The sequence below is a fragment of the Epinephelus fuscoguttatus genome, linkage group LG16, assembly GCF_011397635.1.
Source record: "Epinephelus fuscoguttatus linkage group LG16, E.fuscoguttatus.final_Chr_v1".
NCBI classification, from domain to species: domain Eukaryota; kingdom Metazoa; phylum Chordata; class Actinopteri; order Perciformes; family Serranidae; genus Epinephelus; species Epinephelus fuscoguttatus.
Window position 1 is genome coordinate 32,134,805 of NC_064767.1, and position 24,302 is coordinate 32,159,106.

Genomic DNA, 24,302 nt, shown 5'->3' on the forward strand with positions numbered 1-24,302 from the left:
ATATGTTACAAGTTATCCTGTGGGGAACATAAATGTCATGGCAGGTCAGGGGATCACCACAGTCAGAAGAATTCATCTTCTGAGAACCATAAATACCTGTGCCTGAATGGGATGTTGTATACATCTTATAAATGTCAAAATATTTTACTAGATAGGTAAATGCATTGACCTGCTGGTGACACTAAATTTACAGTTATTTGAATTCATCCTGTAGGCACACATTTTAATGGCAATCCTTTGATAGTTATTGAGATAGTTCTGTCTGTACGCAAGTGGTAGACCAACAAACCCACTAAGCCATTCATGGCACCATGCTGCTAATGTGGCTAAAAAAAATCTTAAGCCATTCACATTTTGAAGAACAGTGTATGATCCAATATCCTGTCTACTATTTGGTGAGTCTCTAGGAACAAAAAATCTGTAGTATGTTTTGTAGGCCACTTAACATCTGTCTTATGTTTGAAACCAGCAGCAGCAAAACAATCAGTCTAATTTATTCTCATCCAAAGTGTGATTTAAGTATTCAGACATCTAGCCAGATACAGAAATGAGTGTAGACCAGAAATGGAATGACCCTCTCACATACTGCTAGATCACATAGATGAGTGGGAGCTGTAATGTGGGCAGACACTGAAAAACAACAATGATCACCTGAAAAAAGGCAAACTGCGAAAGCTGAATCCTGACCTGCCTCTGTTTTATTCTCATCTTCAAAATGATTCACTGTTTTCAGGCATTCATTCTCTGCAACAAAGTCCCCGCTGTCTGTCGAGCTACATCTCCCTTTAGAGTGCAGCGGCTCTCACAAAACGCCTCATCAGTTTTACAGATGCTACCACCCGAGTTCCTATTTACTTCGGTCTGATCCCATTCATCATCTGATACATCTAATCACGTCTCCCGGGCAGTCCTGTCACCCTCGGGTGACCTTCCAGCAGAATAAAGGCACACAATAAGACGGGACGAAATGGGGAAGCCGCACACAGTCAGACTCTCTCTCTCTCACACTCACACACACACACACACACACACACACACACACACACACAGGATAAGGAGTGTAATCTGGTCATCATGAGAGACGCATAAACAGGAATTGAGAGACAAAGTCCTATGTAATCTCTCTGTTCCAGATGCAAAATTCATACACACTCATAAACACTTTTGGCCAGACACACACTGTTGTCTCTAACAAAAACTCAACCATTTTGTCTAGCTCTGGCTCCCTGATGTGATGAGAAATTCCACCAAGTCACACAAACAAATGCAAAACATTGTGTGCCTAAACTCACCTTCACTTTCCCCTGAGGTGAAAAGGACGTGAGTTTAAGGTACACACAAACACACACAGGGCCTGCTGATATGGGGGTTGACCATGTGGCCTTTATTCTTAGTTTTGACTCTCTGCAGCAAAGTGTCATCTCTCCCACCTCAGTGTGATGAACAACAATGACTGACAGAGTTCATGGTAAACATAACCACTGCTACAGGAGGAAAAAAAGAAGAGAAATGGTTGCATCTGCATCTCTTGCTTAGTGTGATTTTGATTTAATCCATTTACTTTCCCCTGATGGCCCTGTCACACCTGCTAAATTCATTCATTTCAATAAAAAACATGCAACCAGTTAACCTGCTCATGGGGGCAGAGGTTATATGCATGAATCTTTAATGTCAAGGTCAACTTTGGTGAACTCTGGACATTTAATTCATGCTTCTACCTTTTTTTCCACCAAATTTAATGAATGTCAATTATAAGCTTTCCTGTTAAATAAAAAAGCCATTGTTTGTGGGTGTTAGTGGGTTTTTGTCCAGTGGGAACAGGGCTATAGTGTGTGGACAGTGCTGACCTTAGAGTGCCCAATGCGTCTTAACACTGCGTTGTGCCTACACACACAGTGAAATAGTGTATCAAACTTATTATAGTAATCAAAGTTAATTCAAGGACACCAATAAGATTATGTTATCTGGGTTACTTCATTTGATTTTAGCTCTCATAAATAACATTATGTTTGGACAGCATGATTCATCTTGTAGGGGACAGTTAGTCTTAAGGAAAAAGAGAAGGCCCAGTGAACCTAAGAGCAGTAGCCAAAGGTCATCTAGGAGTCAACATACTCCCCATTTCCGTTTTTTGTGGTATTCCACAGGTATCTGCAATCAAATCAATAAGAATTAGAGATTCACCAATCAATCCGCTAATGACCGGAAGTGGCCCATTTTTAGCTTGATTGGCTGTGGCCGGTGACCAGCCGATCTGTCTCAGATAAAGCCGTTCTTGTGCCGCTTAAATTAACTCAAATAGGCTGCACGGTGGTTCATCTCACTAAAAGCAGCACAGACAGCGTCTGACTATTGTCAGTGCTGCTACAAACCATTTTCAAAAGTTGTAATTGATTGCAATGCATGCGGCACATGGTTTGTGAGATACAGTGTTAAGCTGACAAGCAGATCAGGGTATACATCCCAAACTTGTATTAATTACAGAGACGATGAGTAGCTATAAAGTTTGGCATAGCAAAGCTGATGTTACCTGTTTCATGTAAGTGGATGGGAGATGCTAAAACACTTAGTTTCTTAGTCAGGGAAGAATAACCCGATAAATACACAAATATGGTTGGTCTAACCTTGTCTGCAAGTTAGCTGATTAGTGACGATAACTAGCAGGCTACTGGGGTAGTTGATAATAGGCTCAAATACAAAAGCTAAAGCTACCCATTTAATGTAAGTGAATGTAAAATGCTAAAACAAATAGTGCCATATTCTAGGAGGTATTGTTGAATTAAAAACTCAGATCTCAATGGTCCAACCTAGCTTGCTAGTTACTCTAGTTAGCTTTCTTACCAAGCAGGGTCTAGGGCTGCACAATTATTTAAATTTTAATCACGATCACAAGTTTGGCTTCCCCCAATTAAATGAACATGTACTTACTTTAGGAATGAAGTACAACATGATACATGGTACAACAAGATTTTTAAAAAGTAGGAAATCAGAATCGGCCAACAAAATTGCAATCAGTGCTTCTCTAGTAAGAATTTTAAAAAATGAAAAAAAAAAAAAGGATAAAAATCAGTGCAGCTATGTTAAGCACCAGGAAAGTGACAGTGTCAACATACCATGTCAGATGTTGGCACAGTTTCACAGTATCAGCAAATGTCTCAAGTCTTGTACTCCTATTTCTAGCTGAGCGGGAAGTAAAAAATATAACAAACGGGAAAGGCTAGACCCAGACCAGATTCCCCGGCCACCTATCTTGTTAAGTGTCTCTTCACTCACCACTTTACCTCTTCCAGCAGCCAATCAGATAAGATACTCACTCTGCCTCTCGCATCTCACTGCCACTGCCTTTGGATCCATGTGTGCAAACATGTATATGTGAAGACAAAGGAAGTGCATCAGTCAAGACGACACCTACTGTGCTAGACTTACTGCTGACAATGCATACATGCAGTCGCTTCAACTCCACTTACACTCCACTTAACCATCACTTTATCCAGTGACAGTAAAATAAGCACACACTTTGTATGCACATTTAATCTGAAAGTAAAGCATATAGACGCTGTGCACTTCACTGGAGGAGTCCAGGGATCACAACTGTGCTCAAGGGCAACTTGGAAGTAGATTTTAAAAATTGGGTGATCCAAATTGACTATGTTCTGGGCATTAATGCCCTACTCAAACTTGTAAATGTTAAAATGAATTCTGCATCTGAGTGATGGCTCAGGAGTTGAGCAAAATGAATGATGGCAAAAACTGACTGACAGACTTGTGGCATGGTGGAAAAACAACCCCTTGCTTATTTTCAGGAAATAAAAGCCCAGGTGTAGAAACAAAGGTCTGCTGCTGAGCGGCAGCTCTAACTAGAGATGCTGCTATTCAGAGCAGCAAGGCGGACAGGCCTGCTCATTATAGCCTGAACACTGAGGGCCCCAAGTTGCGTTTTGGAAGCCTTTTATTATTGAGTCATACATTCAGCCTGGGCTACATTATACAGATAGGTGCACTGCTGGGGCACAACTTGACCATGTGACTGCAGATATTCCTCTTAAGACTTGATATAAACTGAAATATTATAGTTTAGTGTCTAGTGATTTCTACAGGTTGATATCTAGGTGAAGATGAGTGTAACAGATGAAGACATATCGAGGCCAGGTGAATATTCCTAGAGTCCATGTCTGTATCTCTGGATATAAAGATAATAAAGATGTGCCACATGAGGAAACAGCCAGGTTATAGTTTTTACCTCATTGTATACGACAGGAGCACAAACCAGATGCCAAACCTTGTAAACCCTTGTGCTATTTTGTGTCTGACAGTTTTATGTCTATTGGACAGCTTGTAACAGCCTAAGTACATAATATTACTCCTGCCATACTACTTCAGTTGTACAGTAAAGCTGGAATGTGTCTACAACTCACCTGACACGCTAAGCAGGGCTTGTCCTGGAACATACATTTACAATTTTTACTTACACAATTTAACAAGGTTTCCATCTGTTATTCACACAAAGTAAATACCTGTAAAGCCAAATGATGAGCATTAACAAGTGTATGAATGTACTCCTTTTTCACAGGGCATTTGTCCTCCCTTTCTAACTAGCCTCTCGCTGGCCAAACTGGGTAATAAAAACCTGTGAAGTAGGCAAGGTGGAGATGGTACCATCTGTTCAGCTGGTATGTGGACGGGCATCTCACGGCTGGCCTATCCCGTGGAGCCCGAGGGACGACCGGACTGAAGGAGCGCTGACAGGCTGCAGGCAAAAGGCCAGAGCAGCCCTTCAGACAAGTGTGTGTGTGACTGCCAAGTGTGAAGTCGTCCTCCTTTTATCTACAGCCTGTCAATTCAATGACCACTTAAATCACTGCTTAACAGTCCTTCTTTCTGTTTAAATCCACATTACAAACAACTGTTTACTGCTCCAGTGACAAATCTTCAGCTCTTTCATCAATGAAACCCGCTGAAGCACAGCCACACTGACTGACACACCGCTGATTTAGCAGAGGTGAGGATGAAAGTGTTGCTACTGAAAGAAATTGCAACAAAACAGTGCAATTTAGAGTGTGTCCCAAAAAGCACCAGGAAGAGTATTATTTAGACAAGTTAGCCTAATCCTAAAAATACCCAATCTACCTGATTTATTATCTCCATTGCAAACTTTCTCACTGTTCTTGTCACTGGAAAAGGAAATTCGGGTGAGGCTAAATACTCAACTGTCACACAGTTTCCCTGGCTCGGGAACATAGGACCTTTTCCGGCAACAGCGTAAAGAAATAATAGGATGTCTAAGACAAAGATATACTTGTGGTTGAGGTTTAAATATAGCAGCCAGAGGAGAGGCAGAAGTGGTGGAGAGACTAGGGAGGGTCTGCATTGTTCGAGCTGTCCGCAGTGGAAACTTTACTGTTGCTAGTGGAAGACCAAGTGATAACCCCCTGCAAAGGCCAGGAATGATAAGGCTGCTGAGCGAGTGGGACCACACATGTGACACGCATTCTGTACAAATACACACACATGTGCTGGAAAACTGGCAAAGCCCCAGTGTCAATTTCAGAAACACAGGGGGAAATCAGTGGGGAGTGGTCACACTCCCACCCGGCTGTTCACCACTCAGGCACATCAGCACAGTGAACAATAGAGCTGCAACTAACCCTGCTTTGTAGCCATCACTATTACAAGTGAGCACTATCCGTTATACTGTTGGCTACAACCATCCAAGGATATGCCTCCCTAGACCATCACTGACCCACCACCAAACCGGTCATGCTGGATGATGTTACAGATAGCATAACGTTCACCATGGCATCTCCAGACTCTTTCACACCTGTCACATTTGGCCATTGTGAACTTGCTCTCATCTCTGAAGAGAACAGGGAGCAAATGGCGGACCTGTCAATTCTGATGTTCTCTGGCAAATGCCAGTCAAGCTGCATGGTGGTAAGCTGAGAGCACAGGTCCCACTAGAGGATGTCAGGCCCTCATGCCACCCTCATGGATTCTGTTTCTGACAGTTTGGTCAGAAACATGCACACTAGTGTTGTCACGGTACCAAAATTGAGACCCACGGTACGATACCAGTGACAGTACCACGGTTCTGAGTAGTATCACAATACCACAGCAAAAATGAGGCAGATGTGCCTTTTGTCATTTATAAAAAGATGAATCACTTTTCTATAATACATCAATGATATTTCAGTGGAATAAATTACTTACTGACTTATTCATACTTCAAAAACAGCATCAATAAGTGATTAACATAGGGGGGATCAAAATAAAATAAATAAATGAAATAAAAATCAACCAGCCACTTTCCTCCTCTGATAAGTTAAGAACAGTACCTTGAGTGTGGTGAGGTTTGTGGACCGTTACCTGCCACAAAGAGAGAAATGTGAACGGCTCATTTCTCCTCTGACACGTCACATACCTGTGTGCCGCCACGGCTCAGCTGTTCAGGTATTTCTGGGCAGTCATGACACCAACGAAGAGGAAATCATTGGACCTGTACTCACACAGCGTGCTCCTGAATGATTTCTTTTGCTCGCACAAAACTATTTTTAGTCGCAAATGCAAGTAAAATGCTCACACCGTAGAGCTCTGTGGAAAACAAATCTAGCCTACAAGTAAAAAGAAATAAATTATAACTTTCACTGCTTAAAAGATCCTCAACTGCTCAGCTAATACCTGAAATTTCACTGGAAAACAAACCACTGCAGCAGCATATTGAGTGCCAGGTGACCAGCGCACGCAGTCATTGGACTTATCCCACAGTAGTGGTACCGTGAGGTACCGTAGTACTACGGTACTCCAACATTGTGGCATCATATGCACCGTCGTGTTTTAGTACCGCGGTCTACCGTTGGTACCACTATACCGTGCGACACTAATGCACACCAGACACAAAATGCTAGAGGTCATTTTGTCAGGCTCTGGCAGTGCTCCTCCTGTACAAAGGAGCAGATAGTGATCCTGCTGCTGGGCTGATACCCCTCTACAGCCCTGTCCAGCTCTCCTTGGGTAACAGCCAGTCCCTTGGTATCTCCTCCATGCTCTTGAGACTGTGCTGGGAGATTCAGCAAACCTTCTTGCGATCGCATATATGGATGTGCCATCCTGGAGTAGTTCGACTAGCTGTGCTGGGAGATTCAGCAAACCTTCTTGCGATCGCATATATGGATGTGCCATCCTGGAGGAGCTGGACTACCTGTGCAACTTGATTGGGCTGCAGGTGCCTCCTCATGCTACCAGTCGTGACAAGGACACATGCAGAACACAAAACTAGAGGAGAATCATGCAAGAAGGATAAGGAGAGAGCGAATGTCTGTGGCCACCACATGTAGAACCATTCCTTTTCGGGAGGTTGTCTTGCTTTTTTTGGCCTCTCCATTGCACCTACTGTCACTTTCATTTGCACCAAAGCAGGTGAAACTGATTCACGATCACTTGTGCTTCTAAACTGGACAGATTCAAATCCCTGAAGTTTAACTGACTTAGTGTTCTACTGTGATGATAAGGTGTTCCCTTAATTTATTGGAGCAGTGCAGTTTGCCAAAAATATTTAACACAATGTACATTTCTTAAATTTCTCTGACGCATCTCATGGCCTACATCAGCAAAAGAAGTTAGCTCAGCAATTCATCAAATACCAATGTTTGGTCAATAGCCCTACACATCAAACTATGATGGCCTAGATTCTGGTGTATCAGTTTTAGCTTATTAAATGCAGACAGTGTCATTTCAAAATAAATGCTTTGGTTTGCTTTTATTTTTGACAAGCATACATTTGTGATGTGCTATTGTGTGAAGCTTTGTGTTGCATGTCTTGTGTCTTCCTTTAATTGTATAACTTTGTATTGTGTCTGCACTCTGTACTGTTTGCTGTTGTGTGCTGTGTCTCTGTTCTGACCTTCCAAGGGACTGCAGATGTGAATTAGATTAAAGCTACAATCTGGTGTGGTGCATTAAATGGTGACAATTATGTCTCAAACTGCACATGGTCCCATTGAATAAATTAACTAAATAAACAGCAGTCTTCAGGTTAAAAATGTCCTGCCCACCCTACTGGAAGTTTCTCGCTCCTTGTTCTATGGAAGTTGCTCAGAGCATCAGAATACAGACGCTAAAAGGTGCCTCAGTGCGTTGGAAACTGATGCCAAGGGCCACTGACCAAGTGTCAGAATTTGATGAGTTGTTAGTGAGACCAGTTTGGTGCCTTGCACAGAGCATGCAGCACATTTCATACATGGTGCAAAGACAGAGGGAGACAGACTGTCACAGTTCAATGCTAAGCTGTTTCATTGTTGTCTGAGAGTTTTTGGCGAAAGGTGGATTTTATTGTTTTAGAATACAGCCTAATCTGATATTCAGTATTTTGAAAAGATAAAACATTCGAGGTCCCCAACTGTTCTGGGCCTTCATTTTCTCTAGAAGTGAGGCTGAGAGTGGGAGGACTAATGATGCAGTAATTAAAGCAGGCGCCAAGCTCCAAAATCACAGCAGCTTGCTGAGGAGTAACACTTGATACCACCCCCCTGTGCAGCTGGCCCTCTATTTGCATCTCAGAGAAGCAAACAACACGTGCCTTTTGGATGCAGCATGACAATTGACCAGCAATAGCCACAAAACAACATATTCATGTATTGTATATACAGTACGCATCTACAGTCAGTATTACACACTAGGCTTTCTCAAGTATTATTAATGCAAAGCTGAAACTCTTTGGAGTGCCATGTGACATATAACAGGAGCTATCAAGCTATTTCAGTAGTGATGGAGTACCAGTAGCGAGTGTGTATTAGTGCGTGTGTGTGTGTGTATTATGTATTGCTCTATCAGCGTACATCTTGGCTTGCCTTAAATGGGAACCAGAGTTTGTCAAACAGTCAAATACTGATGTTCATTGGGGGGGGGGTTCCATTTTGGCTTAGCAAGTTGATGAGAGAAACCAGGCGTAGTTCTGAGTGATGGCAGATATCCTTTTGAGCAACGTGACGCTCTGACTGATGCATGAACATGCTTTTAAATTCTCCAAAAAATTATGACCAAATTACAGCTGATATTTATAGATGCACAGCATACGGTAATACCATCCAGGTGCTCTGACAAACTGCATGACTCCAGAGCAGGAAACCCGAAAGAGCAAGAGGCCAGAGGAAAAGTATGGTCACAAGCATAGTCAGTACCAGGCTCCGCTTGATGACTTGGCCAGACCAGCTAGTACTTTTTCAGGCTGGGGCCACGGTGGAAAGAAAACAATGGCCTTAACTGGGAAATATTCGCCCACCGACTGTACGTGGATCAGAGACAATAAGCACTCTCCATCAAAGGCTTAGGGTTAAATAAACACCCGTCCTGGGGGGAATGTGTGGCTGAGTGTGTATGGGGAAAAGATAAAGGGAATTGGTGAGTGTGGAGGTCTCTGTAGGGGATAAAGGGAGTGAGCAGAGAAAAGAAGTGCAACTCAGCTGGAGAAGCCTTTTTCACTGGACTAAAAAACCACAACACAGTAGATACAGCTTGTAAAAGCCTGCTGATAAAGATCTTCCAAGTGTCCAATTCTGTGTTTTTGTCTAACCTGCAAAACAAGTTCATCACAGCATGTTTGATGTGACATGTCACACTCATCATATGTCCTTCAGATATGTGGGCAGACACTTCTGTGTAAGATGTGGCTACACAGGGTCAGCCAAGCAATTTAAGTGAGGATTTTAAATCACAAAGGCAAAGAAAGTATCAGAGTGTCAAAATCAGCTCATAGTAATTCAGAAAGAAGGCAGCATTTTGAGCACTGGCAGCAAGAGAGCAGGGCTCTAGGGTAATGTCAGTCAGTAAGTTCAAAGCACCTGTTGGATTGAGGCTGCATTCATACCAAATCAGGCATTGCGGCGAAAATGCTGTAAAGTTAAGAAGTAAATATTACAGTGAGTAAAAAAAATAACAGTGTGTATTAACAGCTTGGGTGTACTCTACTACAAAGGAGAGCACTCGCTTTGTTTGTTTGTGTGGGCGCGCACATGTGTCTTTTGTGGCAGTAAAAATACCACAGTAATGATTATCACAGGGATGTCCCAATCTGATCTCAAAGATTAATACAGGGGCCAATCAAGGCAATTTTTAACTAATCAAGATCGGCTGTATTAGGCCATTTACAGAGCCCGATACCGATCCTTTATTTGACCTCAGCTGGTGTTTATAAACTTTCATGCACGGCAGCACAATGAGTGCAACCGTCCTCAGCTCTCCAACTCTCAGCTGTCAGTCTCTCCTCTACTCCATGAAGATCACGTGTGTATAAGCAGGGGCTGGGCCCCGCCTACCATAAAACACCACACACCATAAATGACAGAAAAAATACAGTATGAGACTGTTTATTTCTGTTATGTATGGCTGTTGTCACGTTATGAGCACTGGTGCTGGTGTTTCACCCCCCTCAGAGGGGAGATGCTCAGAGGTGCTGAGCTTACGACAACCACACTCACCAAGCCGCTGCAAGCACACCAAAAGTCTTGCACGCAAAATGCAAATAAAAGTAATTTATTGATGTAGCCTTATGCGCATGTACAGAGGACTAAACTCTCAAATGAATACAGTTCATTCAGGTAGACTATCTCAGGTAAGGCTGAGTCAAAGCAACAAACACTGGAGAATACTCTCCTCAAGGGACAGAGAAATTCCCGTGTGACAGCTATTTAGGAAAACAGACAAATCCGATCGGGACTCGGTATAAGCAGATACTTAATATTACTCAATGACTCAGATCAGGGGGGGAAAAACTTGATCGGGACATCCCTAGATAATCAAAAGGAGTTCTATAGATCTTTTAAGCCAACATAACAAAACTTACCAAAGACAAATATTCAGTTGCTGAGATAGGGAGATTGGCTTTTTATAGTCTCCACCCTCCACTCTGCCACAAACAAGCCATTATCGTGACACTGCAATACTGTGGCTAATTACTGCAACACCTGATTTGGTGTGAGCGCAGCCTTCAGAAGAAATTTTGCCTCTGACATATCTAAATATAAGTTGATATGATGTGGTCCATCTGTAGCTTCTTCAACAACAAAGTTAATGCTTGTGGTTTTTAACACAAACCAAGAAGCTTTCTCTTTTGTTTACACACTGACTACATTGTGGCTCTAGTCCACCTACTGTCAACATCATACACACACGCTGGTGCATGTGTAACTGGTAATGTAGATGTGGTGCAGTAGGAGCAAACAAAATAGTGTGACATTTGGATTAATATGCCTTTTTGCTTCTTGTCTATAGCATCTTCTTTCACCCCAACTGCAACTACAACACAAATTCACAGTTTAGTTATCACTGGTGTTAGCACAACAGGCCCTGTTTGACTTGATTTCATTGCAGTCAGAGAGTTTTTTGCACATTGACTGAAGCTCTGGGAGCAAACACAACACAAGCTATGAATACCTAACACATCAAAATGATATTATCTCCAAAAGTGTGCCCCCTGAAATCATTTGGTTGATCTTAATTCTGAACCTTGTCTTCATCATCTCAGCAATGGCTAGGGCTCGCTCTGCTATTAACACAGCACAGTTTAAGTTGTAAAGAGTAAAAACGGTTGAGATTCCTCAAACAATACCTGTTCAACACAACAATGTTAATCCTGAAATTACTGAATTGAAAGTGAAGTATTGCTGAGCCTGGAATAATGTCCAAAAAAAAAAAAAATCAGTGAAAGTCCAGTCTGTAAAGCTATCCGTTCCATTTATCCCATCTGTAAAGACACGTGATGTCTGTGACCGACAATTTTATGCATCCCCTTTTTCTGAATAAACCCTGCAGCTGCTGATGATAACAGCTCTTTGGTATAACGTGCAGCAAAGCAGGAGGGACACAAATTTTGAGGTCCTGTCTCTGCGACAGAATAGGCAGGCTGCAAGCCACAGCTCTTTTATCGAAGAAGTTTGGCTTCTAGGGAGATAAAAGAGCAAATCTGCAATCATTCGGTTTGTGTCTCTCCCCATGAGCTGCTGGGAGAAAACACAGAAGGACAGAGAGAAAAGCATGTGCATGTGTGACTATAACAAACACATCGAGATGTGTAAATCCGACATCACCACAACAGATCGTATGTAAGTGAAGTGGATGTGGAGCATAGATAAAAACATAAGTGGACAGAAGGCCTGCTGTTGCTAAGCGGACCCTTTAAAACACACACTTTGGGTTTACAAGATGAAAGTGAGCCAAATTCCTCTGATAAACACTGCTGACGCAAGCTCAAGTGCTGCACATAAACTGAACACAGAATTCCAGGTATAAATACCAACACTTTCATGACACACAGTTAAAAAAAAAAAAAAAAAAAATAGATAGATAAAACATAAACCTCTCTTTGCAAATTATCCAACATTCTCTACCCTATAGAACATTACTGAAACCATGAAATGTGTTCTTAGAGAAAATCATCAGCTCTGGTTTTGTTACCACGAAAAGAGCACCTGAGCCGTAACAGAATCCACATTGGTCAACCTCAACCAGAGCATTTGATTAAAAAAAGTGAGAAGTACGTAAGAAGCTGTGAACTTTCCGACCCCATCAATATGTGAACACAAAAAAAGGTCATGATTCTCATCATGCATGGAAAGAACCCTCCCCGTACCACAACTATATCAAACAGTTTACAAAGAAGTTAAAAAAAAAAACACTCTTATCTCCATGTGCTCATTGTGCTGGTATCAAAACTCAAATGAATTAAAACCAATTAATCTTCAATGTTTTGGGGCAGCAGCAGATATTAGACAGCTATCTCAAAACCTTGGCAGATCAAAACAAAGCTGTCCGTATGGCTACATACCACTACAGTCAATTGAGATTTTTTGTTCAGTTTCAGTTTAAATTTAATGTATGCTAAAGACAGAACGTTTTACAGCAAGATAACAGTCTCTAAACTTTAGTGCTCAAACCAGAAACTGTGACGTTAACAGCAGAGAGACATCAAAATATTCTCAGGGCCTGTACACATGCCACATTTTTCGCACACTCAAATCAATTATTTTCAATGTAGACGAGCAGAATGAGCTCTCAAAAGGGTGGATGATGCCATTGCCGCACGCATGCGTTCCCAAGCACCTGTCTGCGACATGAGATAAACAAATTCAGCTTTTGGAATGCAGTACACGCACCGCATGTCATGTGACAAGGAACAACCACTCACAGCCTTCAGATATGATCCCTCACTTCTGCAAACATCAATCTGTGATAAATATAGAGAAGAAATTGAACATTTTAGTGCAGGACTACCATGAGCTTTACATCTGTCCCAAGGACCATGTTTAAGTCCTAATACATTCTTAAAAAACAACACGTGGAAGAGGATGCTCCGAACTCGGCATTTCTGGTGAGTGACGATATGGTGCTGGTTGTGGTCACTTCACAATATCAGGCGCAACCTCAGTGCCCTTGAAAGCTGGCACTGAGTAGGCACAGGAGAAGCACCCGACCTCGCGTTTTCCAGACAGAGTAAGATGCAGCATGTGTCCTGGCCCTCACTCAGCAGCATAAAAGAGATGCATAAGAGGATCCAGCTTTTAGAAGAAGGCTCTGAATGTGACAAGAGGCAAGGAGCTGTGCTATTAGAAAAAACTGAAGTTCTTTGTCTAATGCAAGCAACAATGCAACAAACATTTGATCTGAAAATAGCAGAAGTATGTACACAAAACACATGACTCCCACCCTCAAAGGCAATGAAGGAGACAGGCATGTCTGGACATGGAGGTAAAGCTTGGGAAATCCACAGTGTGCTTTCTGGCTGCAAACTGAGACATGGAGACATCCTTCAGGTAACTCCTCTCTGCGTGTCAACTAACATTTAGCAAGTACAGATGGCAAACGGCTGCTGCTGAAGCCTAACGGACACCAGGCTGCAGGGCTCTAATTAATGCACTGTCGCAACACCATAGTAACATCAGTGCACTGTGGGTCTGACATTTTACCACCTAATAAGCCCTATATATTTACAAGCACTGAGCTTTACTCAAGTAACCTAGTTTTGTATTGATGCATGTAAATGTCATACAGTAAATGGGTTAGAATAACCCGGTTATAGCTTACACATTTACTTCCAAATAAAACACATGGAAACCTCTGACACTGTGTAGTTGTCAGTGTCTATGAAAATCAGGTTTGCACCACACTACATCTGATGGTAACATAAAGTGGCAGCAAGCAGTTAGAATCAAATAACACACTTAATAATTACTTTAAAGCTCTTAAACGTTTCCTGTTTTTTGTGTCTGACTTTAATAGACCTTGTTAATTACTACGGCAAATGAAACAATGGCTGAAGGTGACTGAACAGAAAAATCCAAGGTGACTACAATAATTGTCTCAAAAAACACTGACCAAATACATTTGTCCTCTGTAGCAGACAGGAGCACGACTAGTAGAACATGACTGAACACAAGCGGACACAATGACTTCCGTTACATCGATTCCATTGTACTACTGTATGTGAATTTTCATGTGGACTGAACCCCCACTGTTGTCTCTTCAGGGAATCTTATGAATGAGTCCTTGGCCTCATCAGAGGGATGGGTGGGGGGGTATCCCTCTCTGGCTTTCCCATCCTGGATAATTATGGCTCTTGGAATGAACCCAAGCTTTGCCTGCTCTGCCTCGACACTCCCACCCTTATCCCAGTTCCTTATCTGGGCCCAATGGGGCCTGGCTATTCATTGTCCCACTCTGCTCACACACACATTATCAAATCCTCCTGAGCGGGGTCAATGAACTCTGGAAAAGTTGGAAAAAGTCGACCCACTGTAAAGTCCCTGTCTCATGCCATATACTCCTGAGAGACTGTCTCAAGTTTCATATGTATGTCTGTGAGTGCCTAACTTTCCCTCAGAGACCCCCACTGTAAACTCTGCTGTCTGGTTCAGTGAGTGAATGCTTATTTTGCCTGGTAAGATCAACAGCTCAGGCCAGTCGGGGGGGGGCAGATGGTTCTCCACATCAGCAACATGATCATATCCACACCTCTGCTAGTTTGGGCCTGAGCAGACTCCTCTGCTCTGATCTGGGGCATGGTGACCTGACTCAGCACCTGGGAGGTAAAACTCAGGAAAACTGCTTGATACTCCTGTGCCAAAAAGATACAAACAGGAGGTATGAGGACACAGTGATGTTGTACCTTCAATAATTCATTGCCATGTGTCAGATGCTTTGGGAGGCAAACTCGAGAAATGTGAACATCTGCACTGATCAAACACACAACATAAGGTTGTTCTTACTGGGAGCACTCTGCAACTTTCTAATTTGGCTAAGGATCTGAGATGAATCACATGGATCATCTACAGTATGACCTCAATTCTGTCCCATTTTGGAGAAGTGAGAAACCAAATCGACAGCTCAAAAAACAGCAAGGTGTCTGATGTGAGACAGCCTCTGACATCCAAAAGAGCCCTGAAGCAAACTGTATAAAATCAGACTAAAGAAAAGGCAGAGACTAAAGCACACGTAGTCTTGATAATGCAAATAACAGTCATGCCTAGTCATTTACTGATGGCAAACTAGGAAACCTCAGTATTGTGATTTGTGTTTGAAGCACTATCACATATCCAAACAAGACTCTGAACTCAGACCGAACAAACCGCTAACACACTAGCCAGCCAGGAACATGTTCACACTAGTCAGTCACAACAGCTCTCTGAGCTTCTATTTTCTCTGTGCCGTTTACACCCACTTGGCATTATGTTCTCTGGACTATACATTATTTGATTCAATTAAGGGTAACTGTAGAGGAGAGAAAGCCTATGCAAGCTAGTCTGCAAACCATTTTTCGTTTGAGGAGCTGTTTATAGCCTGACAGAAAATGCTAAATAAAACTAAAGGGTGCAACATAGCACCCTCCATTTATGACTGTTCCCTCAACAATCAACCTTATCAAGACAGCTTGCTATTGGTCAGTGGCAGAAATTTGCCAGAGTTGAATTCAGTCTGAAACATCTGAACCCCTCCTTCATTCAAAAACCACAACATCCAAAGCAAATTAGCTGGTAATAGAAGTGTTGACATCAAAGGACAGTGAGCGATAACCACTTCATGTTACCTAATCATTTCGTATGACATTTTGCAGAAGCTATCTAGTTGAATGATGTCCAGCTGTAACAAGTCAGTGAGTCTGGCATCCATTCCATCATGAGAGGGGCTGGCTGTGTGAAGAAAACCCAGAGCACTGAGTGACGCAGAAAGCGGGGCTTACCTCTCATAAGAGGGCCCTCAACTTTTACCCCCAGTGACAGCCTGGAGTGGTTGTGGGAGGCTTGACTCTGTGCAGAGTAGCTGCAGGGCTTTCCTTGAAGACTTGAACACCATCATACTCTCCTGTGGCAACACCTTTCCACTTTTAAAACTAGGTTATAATGCAAGTGATTATACAATATACATTAAACATATTTATTACATAGCTTTTTGAATGCTCGATTCTGATTGGTTAATTACAGCATTCTACAGTCTTATTTCTGAATAGCACACTGCAGCATTGGATGCAGTTCTGCTCATAGGCACTTAGCAAAAAAGTCATATTTAAATCAATGAAATAATTTTTAAACCAATATTTTCTGCCAAATGATTGATTTCTTCAGTAAGTAGCCTTGTAACAAGTGGGATACTATATATATGATTTAACACCTGCCTCATTGTGATGGGGTTTATTTTATGGTAATGACCCGCTCACTGGACATTATCCCCTACATAATACACAACAGCACACACAACATGCAAAATCTACAATACAATGGTATCGTTTGACGACAACAGATTGCAACATTCACATCACATTTATGAAACCACTCTTACATTGTTATTGCCACAGTGGAGTTGTTTTAAAATGAAAGCATTTGCTACAGCTTGTCAATCTGACATTGCATGATATGAGTGAGAAATATCTACCCGTTACACTCCATCTCCACCCATCCATGGGTGAGGAGGACTCTATTTTCCCTAAGTCATCACTAGAGACCAAAGTGTCCACCTGAGTCTAACGTCATTTTAACAGTGACATGTAGCCAGACTAACATACCTGTTTGCACGGGTTTTAAAAGTGGAGAAGAGCAAAGTAAAACAAACTACGATGTTGGGCAATATTAAAAATACGTGCTGATTTAGAAAGGCCTCAGCAGTTCCCTTGGTTCCCTTGCACCACCTGACAATTCTTGACAACTGCATTACTCCCACCAGTGGTGCTGATTGGCTAATCAAGCGCCCCCATGGCGCATATAGTCGTTTTTTATTTTAACCAAGGAACTGTTGTTTCATGTCACAATGCCAAAGGAATCGGTCAACTCCAATTCAGTGGAATGGACAGATTCAAAGGTCTGGACCCAGGAAATATCCAACACACATATATGTGGGATGCAGGGTAAATGGCTAATATTTTGTAGTACCATTTATTTTTCTACCATCTACCGTTCTCTTACCATCTTAAGTGATAATGCTGTTTATTCAGTATTCTTAAAATTCTACATTGAGAATTAATAAAGAATTTGTGAGGATATCCAAATAAAAATAGACATTTGAATATAGAAACTCAACTGTCAAATAGCATTAGACACTGTTAAACAAATATTCATCATAATTTATTAGATACATAATTGCCATTTTTGGATGCTACATACTGGTGAAGAATATGCTGTATTAGTATAATTACTATTATTGTACTATTCCGACCTTTTTTTTGCCTGCTGGTGGCAATTTTCAGCCCTTTCCAACATCTTTTCCTTGAAACTCTAATTCCGTGTTATGACAGGATGGAGGAGGGCAGAGCAGGGAGAAAACCAAAATAGCATCATCTGATCTTTCTTTCATAAACTTTTCCACTCCTGCAGCAACACACTGGAACAGACTTTGGCAGGGGAAGAAACGCAAAATCAAGCTGTCAGATGAAGTATTTAGTCACAGCCTCTGCTGCTGAGCTTCTCTTCATAAAACTTGAGCCAAGAAAATGGGAGAAAACATGGCGAGCTGGACGCAAAGTGAAGACTTGATATTGAGAATAAAGCCATTTGCTTCCTCCGTTTGAGCCTCAACACTGCAGCATCATGTCTGGTGTCACATATTTGCACTACTATTGCCAACACTATAAATACACATCCTGAATGCTCAATTACATTATTCACTTAGGGAATTCACTACCACCGGCCATGTGACTAAAGGCTAAATATAGTTTCTATGCTGGCTCAAATACTTCCCAACCACACACAGAATGTATAACACTCATTGAAGACAAAACACTGGAAGAAGTGTGTGCACAGCTTCCAGGTTTGAGGACACACTGAGTCAGGCAGGTATTTTTTCCTGCTCTGTACTATCTTTAGTGGTGTAAATATGGCAGCTCAGTGGGCTCCAGGCTGTGATAGCCTGAGCTAATGAGCTGTCAATGGGCAGGAGAGGGAGACGCATGGAGAGATGATGAAAAATAAGTTGGAAAACCAAACTCGCAAGGGGGGCTATTCATAGTTATCTATTGCGTCACCATATGGTCATCTTGGCTTGGCTAACAATGGGTGTATGTAATCAAAAACAGAGTGGTTGTAATCAAATGCAAACCAGAGCCAGTGCCCACTGTTTACTGCAATGGGAGGACAGGAGAATGTAGACAGCCATCATCAGGATAATATGAACGGAGAGGAGTCTACACACAAAGAATCGGAGAGCAGAGCAACAACTCAACTCACATCCTCAGCAATTAAGGCTGTCTGGAGAGTTGGCATCTGTCAGATTTTAATCATGTGAATTTATCCGACTGAACTTCCCACTGGAAAGTCTCCTAAAGTCGTGATATGATCTCTGTCAACAAGCCAGATTCAGTTACCACCACAGATCACACAGTAGACAAGGACACTCAAATCACACCTATAGTTTGTTTTCTCTGGACTGAGCCACGGTGGAAAAGTTTACTTTGTTACTTTTGGGTTGGGTTTATTTAGGTTCAGACTGCACAAATGCAAGCAAACCAAGGTCAGTAAACATAACTAACAAGAACTTCTAAGTGGTAGAGATTTTGGGTGGTAGAGCACGTTTAAACAACTGGATTCCAGTCCCTGCAACTTATGCCGGCTTTACAACATACTACTTTTCATGCAGTTTCTCTGCCTTGGACAAATTTCCAAAGCTGTAATAAACTCTCTGTGATCTTGATGATCTAGTTTAAGGTGACCACAGAACTCAGTCCAAGCTGTCTTAAGTCTGTATGTATTTAATATTACTGAAAAGGGACTCATGAGAACGAAAATGAGAATAACGATATTTATTGGGGAATAAATCAGCAGTGTGGAAATATTTTTGATTATGGAGAAAACATGGATCAACACAGAGTCCACATGCCGCATGTAAATAGAATCTTTATGAGATAAAACCAGATATACCTGCCTGGTCGGGCATCTCATTACGTTAACTTACAGCAACATCAGTTGGTTTGTTTCAACAATGTTCGGCTGAAAAAACGTGCATGCAGGCTCAAATTCAAACGTGCTGTTTTGTCAAGAGACTCAGTGAGGTAATTGGTTAAGCTTTGAGTAGAGGAAAAACAGTCTGCTAGCTGCGAGGCTAATTTATGCATTGTAAACATGCTTAGGCTAATGATGAATGACTAGCAAAAAAACAATTGTTTTGTTTATGAACCTTGACAGTTATTACTGAGCTGAATTTGTACTTTTGTTAAATGATCTTGTTGTTGGTTTGGTCCATGTTTTATGGCTGTTAGGAGAAGTTTGCCTTCGGGGCTTTAAACCAGTTAGGAAAGGATCGTGGTTTGGGTTAAAATGAAAAGATTTCTTTCAGAAAAAGCTCTCTGGAAGAAAGCCCTGAAGGTTAACTTACCTCATGTGCTGTTTTAGGGATTTAAAGTAAGTAAACTATACTGCACGTGTTGTAGAAAAGAAAGAGGTGGCAGCTTCTGTAACAGACTGTGGTAAATGGGCATATAATATTGTCTCATATCAGTAGTAGGCCCCTGAATCAATTTAAATCTTTATCTTATTGTAGTGGACTTTGTAATATCGGCAAATATCATATCATTGTCCAAAGAATTGATATAATAACCTATAAAATTGCACAGCTAATAAACGGAGGCTTGTGGCAAGTTGAGGCAACAAAATCCAAAAATGCAACATGGTATGCAAATACATTTTATCTTTATAGATTATATTGATGTCAAATTGACAAGAATACAGTCAACATATGACACTTTTTATCTTGTGTTTCTGGAGTGATGTGGTTTTTTCATAAGCAATTAATTTATATGAGCATAATTCATATTTCTGAAGGGGAAGTTAGCGTAGTATTTTCCACAAGGAAAAGGATGGGAAATTGTCACAAAAGTAATCTAGTTGGGGTCTTGCAAATAGTGACCCTGCAAAATCCTGACATGAGACGGCGTCAGACTTAGGTCTTCTGGTGTATGATAGGAATTAAAGCATGATAGACATACCTGTAGAGGCTTGTCTGAAATGTTTTTTCTCACATGTTCATGTCAGGTATATGAGTTATAGGAGGTAGCTGGCATTCAGCACCAGAGCATTTTGTTAAAGGTTTCCCTGAGCATGAATTCCAACATCCAAACTTTCCATTTTAGACTAGTTTCCTGTAGCTGGTTTGTTGATACAGTAGACTACCGAACACGTCAAGAACTACACCTCCGATCTCTTTCAAAACAAAACCTGTGCCTCAGGCGTCACGGTGCTGTTATTTGGTGACACTTAAGTCCAGCCAGCACAATGTCCACCTGTTTAAACAAGCCAACGCCAAAAGGAAAACACTCCAGAGCATTCCAAGTAAGTTTGACGTGAACATGCCCACATGAGCGTGTGCATGGCATGAGTCTCCAACCTACGTTAAACTCAGCTGTGAAGTTATGAAATGTAGTGGTTCTACTCCATCATCAACTACATCCGTTCTTCAGATTGGTGCAACAGGCCTGCTATAGTATAGTGATGTCCTGAATCAAAAAAGCTACATACTCATTTATTCACTAATTTTTGCACACACTCACTCTCTTTTAGCCTATTTTCCTGCGATGGACATTAGCAGGTATGACAGCTGACAATAGCTGACAGTTCAGCAAAAACATGAACTGGCTTCATTTTAGATGGACAGTGTACGGCAGGCTGAGACATGGGAATCCCACAGTACATGAGAGGACATAATAAGACCAAGCCTGGGGAGTAAATATCCTGAGGCTTGGGAGGACTTAATGTATAGCGTAGGATAATATATGTTTAAGCTTCATTGTCACATGCAGTTGTTTAGTTCTACCGTAACTGTATTTTAACTTAGAAACACAAAGTGAGCTTGTGAGACACAAAAAGCAAATAATGGTTTACTCTTGGTGGCTGTTTTAAAAATGGTGAGAAACCAGTGTTTGCTGTCATAATGAGATTCACTGAGGATGGCTCAGAGGGCCAACAAAGGAAGATGACTTGAGCTGGAAGATGATTGTTTGTCTTTTGGTTTAGGTGTTCAAACAATAACTCATAACTGCAGTCAGACAAAATTCTAATTGGCTAAATGACACAATGTGGCTGATGAACAAAATAACCACTTTAAAGGGACAGTTTACTCCAAAATTAAAAACATATTTTTCCTCTTACTTGTAGTGCTGTTTCTTAGTCTAGATAGTTTTGGTGTGAGCTGTCGAGTGCTGGAGATATCAGCTGTAGATATGTCTGCCTTCTCTCCAAAATAATGGAACTAGATCGCACTCGACTACACACTCACAGCACAGAGGGAAATGTGCATCTCCTACTGAGCTAGTTAATGTCACAGCTCAGCCGAGGAGGACGCCATTAATGTTTACATTTTGCACAAGACTCTCGTCCATGAGTAGATGCACACTTCCTCCTGTGCTCTGATATGGCTGCAGTTAAGTAGAAAGAAAATAGTTCCAACATGAAACTGCTCACAACAACGTCTGTGGATTATCTTGAGTAACCAGGTCATGATTTCTGGAAAGAGACATTGCTGTTGAGTTTTTCAAATGTACTTGTTTGTCGCTTTGAGCAACACAAGCCGAGTGCCATCTAGTTACATTAGATTAAAGAGAAAGAAGAAAAAGAATCTCTACAGCCGATATCGCCAACACTCTGCAACTCACACCAAAACAATCTAGATCAATTAATGGCACTACATATATGAGGAGAAAATATATTTTTGATTTTGGGTTGAACTGTCCCTTTAACATCAAAGCATGAGTTTTGATCACCATGCACGGACCACATGAGTGAATTTCGAAATCAGCACAATGGATCAGAGACTGTTTTCATATAAGTAAGTAACAGTTGTAGGACTCAGACAAATAGTTTTAGAAGCATTAAAAAAACTTGGACAGTACTGTGTGACTTAATAGTTTAAGCAGCCAGTGACGGGCAGAGCTGGGGGTCCTGTTACTGCTTGCAGACACAGCCACGGAGCTGTGATGCAAGTACACAGAAATATGTTTTTATGCTATTACTGATTTCAAAATTTACATAGTCTGCCTTTCAGAAAGACTTGTGTTCAGTGTGCTTTCTGCACGCTCTAAATGTGTGACACACAATTTCTATCTGCGTCATTATTGCCGAAACCTGCAACCCTGATGATCCAGACTCCTCAAGGCTTTCCAGCATATGATAGCACAGTCAACGTCAGCCGATCTTACACGTCTTCATCGATCCTTGACATTTGTCCATAGCCATCATGTTCTCGTCATCTTAAATTGCCTCTTTCTCCTACACCTTCAATCAACAAGGAAACAAAATCTGTGTATATTTCACATTGAATACTTTAATCAATAGTGCAGAGTGGCACTCCTTGTTCAAACACACCATAACTGCATGTTGAGGCTGTTAAGAGTGTGCTTACTTTTGTAATGGATGTAAACACAGGAGCCTTCAGACATGTAATATGAGCTGCAAAAAGGAAACTTTCAAATGGCGTATTTTCCATCTAGAGATCAAACTCTATGTGATCATACGGGAATATACCTCCAACTTTAGAGGCCTGATGCATTTCATCTTGTAAGCTTAGGGTCAGGCTATGCCACCATGACACAGAATATGGTCATGGTGAAAAAAAGCATTAAAAGGAGTCCACAAAGACTTCATTGAACTCATATGCATCATAAGGGATGCCATCACACTGCAGACTACAGATAGCCTCATATATGACCGGCACACCCACTCATAGAAGGAAATATGCTCTAATGTGCATTTTGGCTCTGTCTGTTAGAAGTCTGGTGGAGGGAAAAAAATATCCACAAGACACCAAAAGCGTGCTGCTTTTGAGAGGCAGGCTATTAATAGGCTTACTCCAGCGACAGAGACGGCTCTTCCCTCATGTTTGGGATCAGCTCCTCACACGGGTGAAAGGAGGGAGGAAGAGGGGGACTCTATTGACACAACACTGAAAGTGACACAAAAGTGTTTCAACTTGAAGCATTTAATTCTAACAGTCACACTTACTGCCTTCATTTAGAGCTATCTGGTACAGCCTGACGCAGAAACAGCGAGGAGCCCAAATATGTGATAAAAGACATTATGTATCATTCAACAACCTGCACGGACACTCCTTAGGAGGCCTGACACACCTATATTTTCACATAGAGCATGCTTTTGCTTTCTGCAGCCGAGCAAAGTGGCTTTATCTGGAGTGGATATTTGAATGCTGCCTGTTCTCATAAGGATGCAAATGGGATGTTGGTGAGTATACAATCTCAAGTGGCATCGGTGTTACTCATTATAGTGTCTGCTCTAGGAAATACCCTACCTCTTGTTCAGGGGGTTACTGCAGGACAGCCTTGACATGAATGAAAAAATAAGTAGAAGGTGTAAAACATCAGCACTGTATGTTACACTTGGTAAGCAAGCAGCATCTCAAGTGATGCAGTGGGCAACAAAAGTCTTCTAATAGTTACTACAAGGCAAGCCACCACTTATATCACTTAACTGCTATTGCACTTTCATTTATGGATCCTGCCTCCCAACAAACTAATTTAACTTGCATAAGTTTGGTTTTGCTTGTTGTGATGCAGGCAGATTTATGTCTGATATAAATGTGGTTGTTCTCTGCAAAGGTAAACTGCTACTGTACCCCTGATTACCTCATGTTATATACTGGATAATTGAAAATGAGCATCATGATCATGGCAGTACCGCAGCAGTAACAGGCTACACACTGTGATCAATACTCACATTTTACACTGCCATTCATACAGAGCAGGCACAGGACGTGAGAGAAAAAGTGGGTCACTGCATGTGTAGAATACATAACCCATAACACATAGAGCTAGCATGTGTCTTTATGGTTAT

General features: G+C 41.6%; 1 protein-coding gene across 2 annotated transcripts in view; it reads right to left on the bottom strand.

Annotated features, from left to right (window-relative positions):
- LOC125903575 (inositol polyphosphate-5-phosphatase A) overlaps window positions 1-24,302 on the bottom strand; it is a 165,047-nt gene that overhangs the window by 140,025 nt on the left and 720 nt on the right. The window lies entirely within an intron of this gene.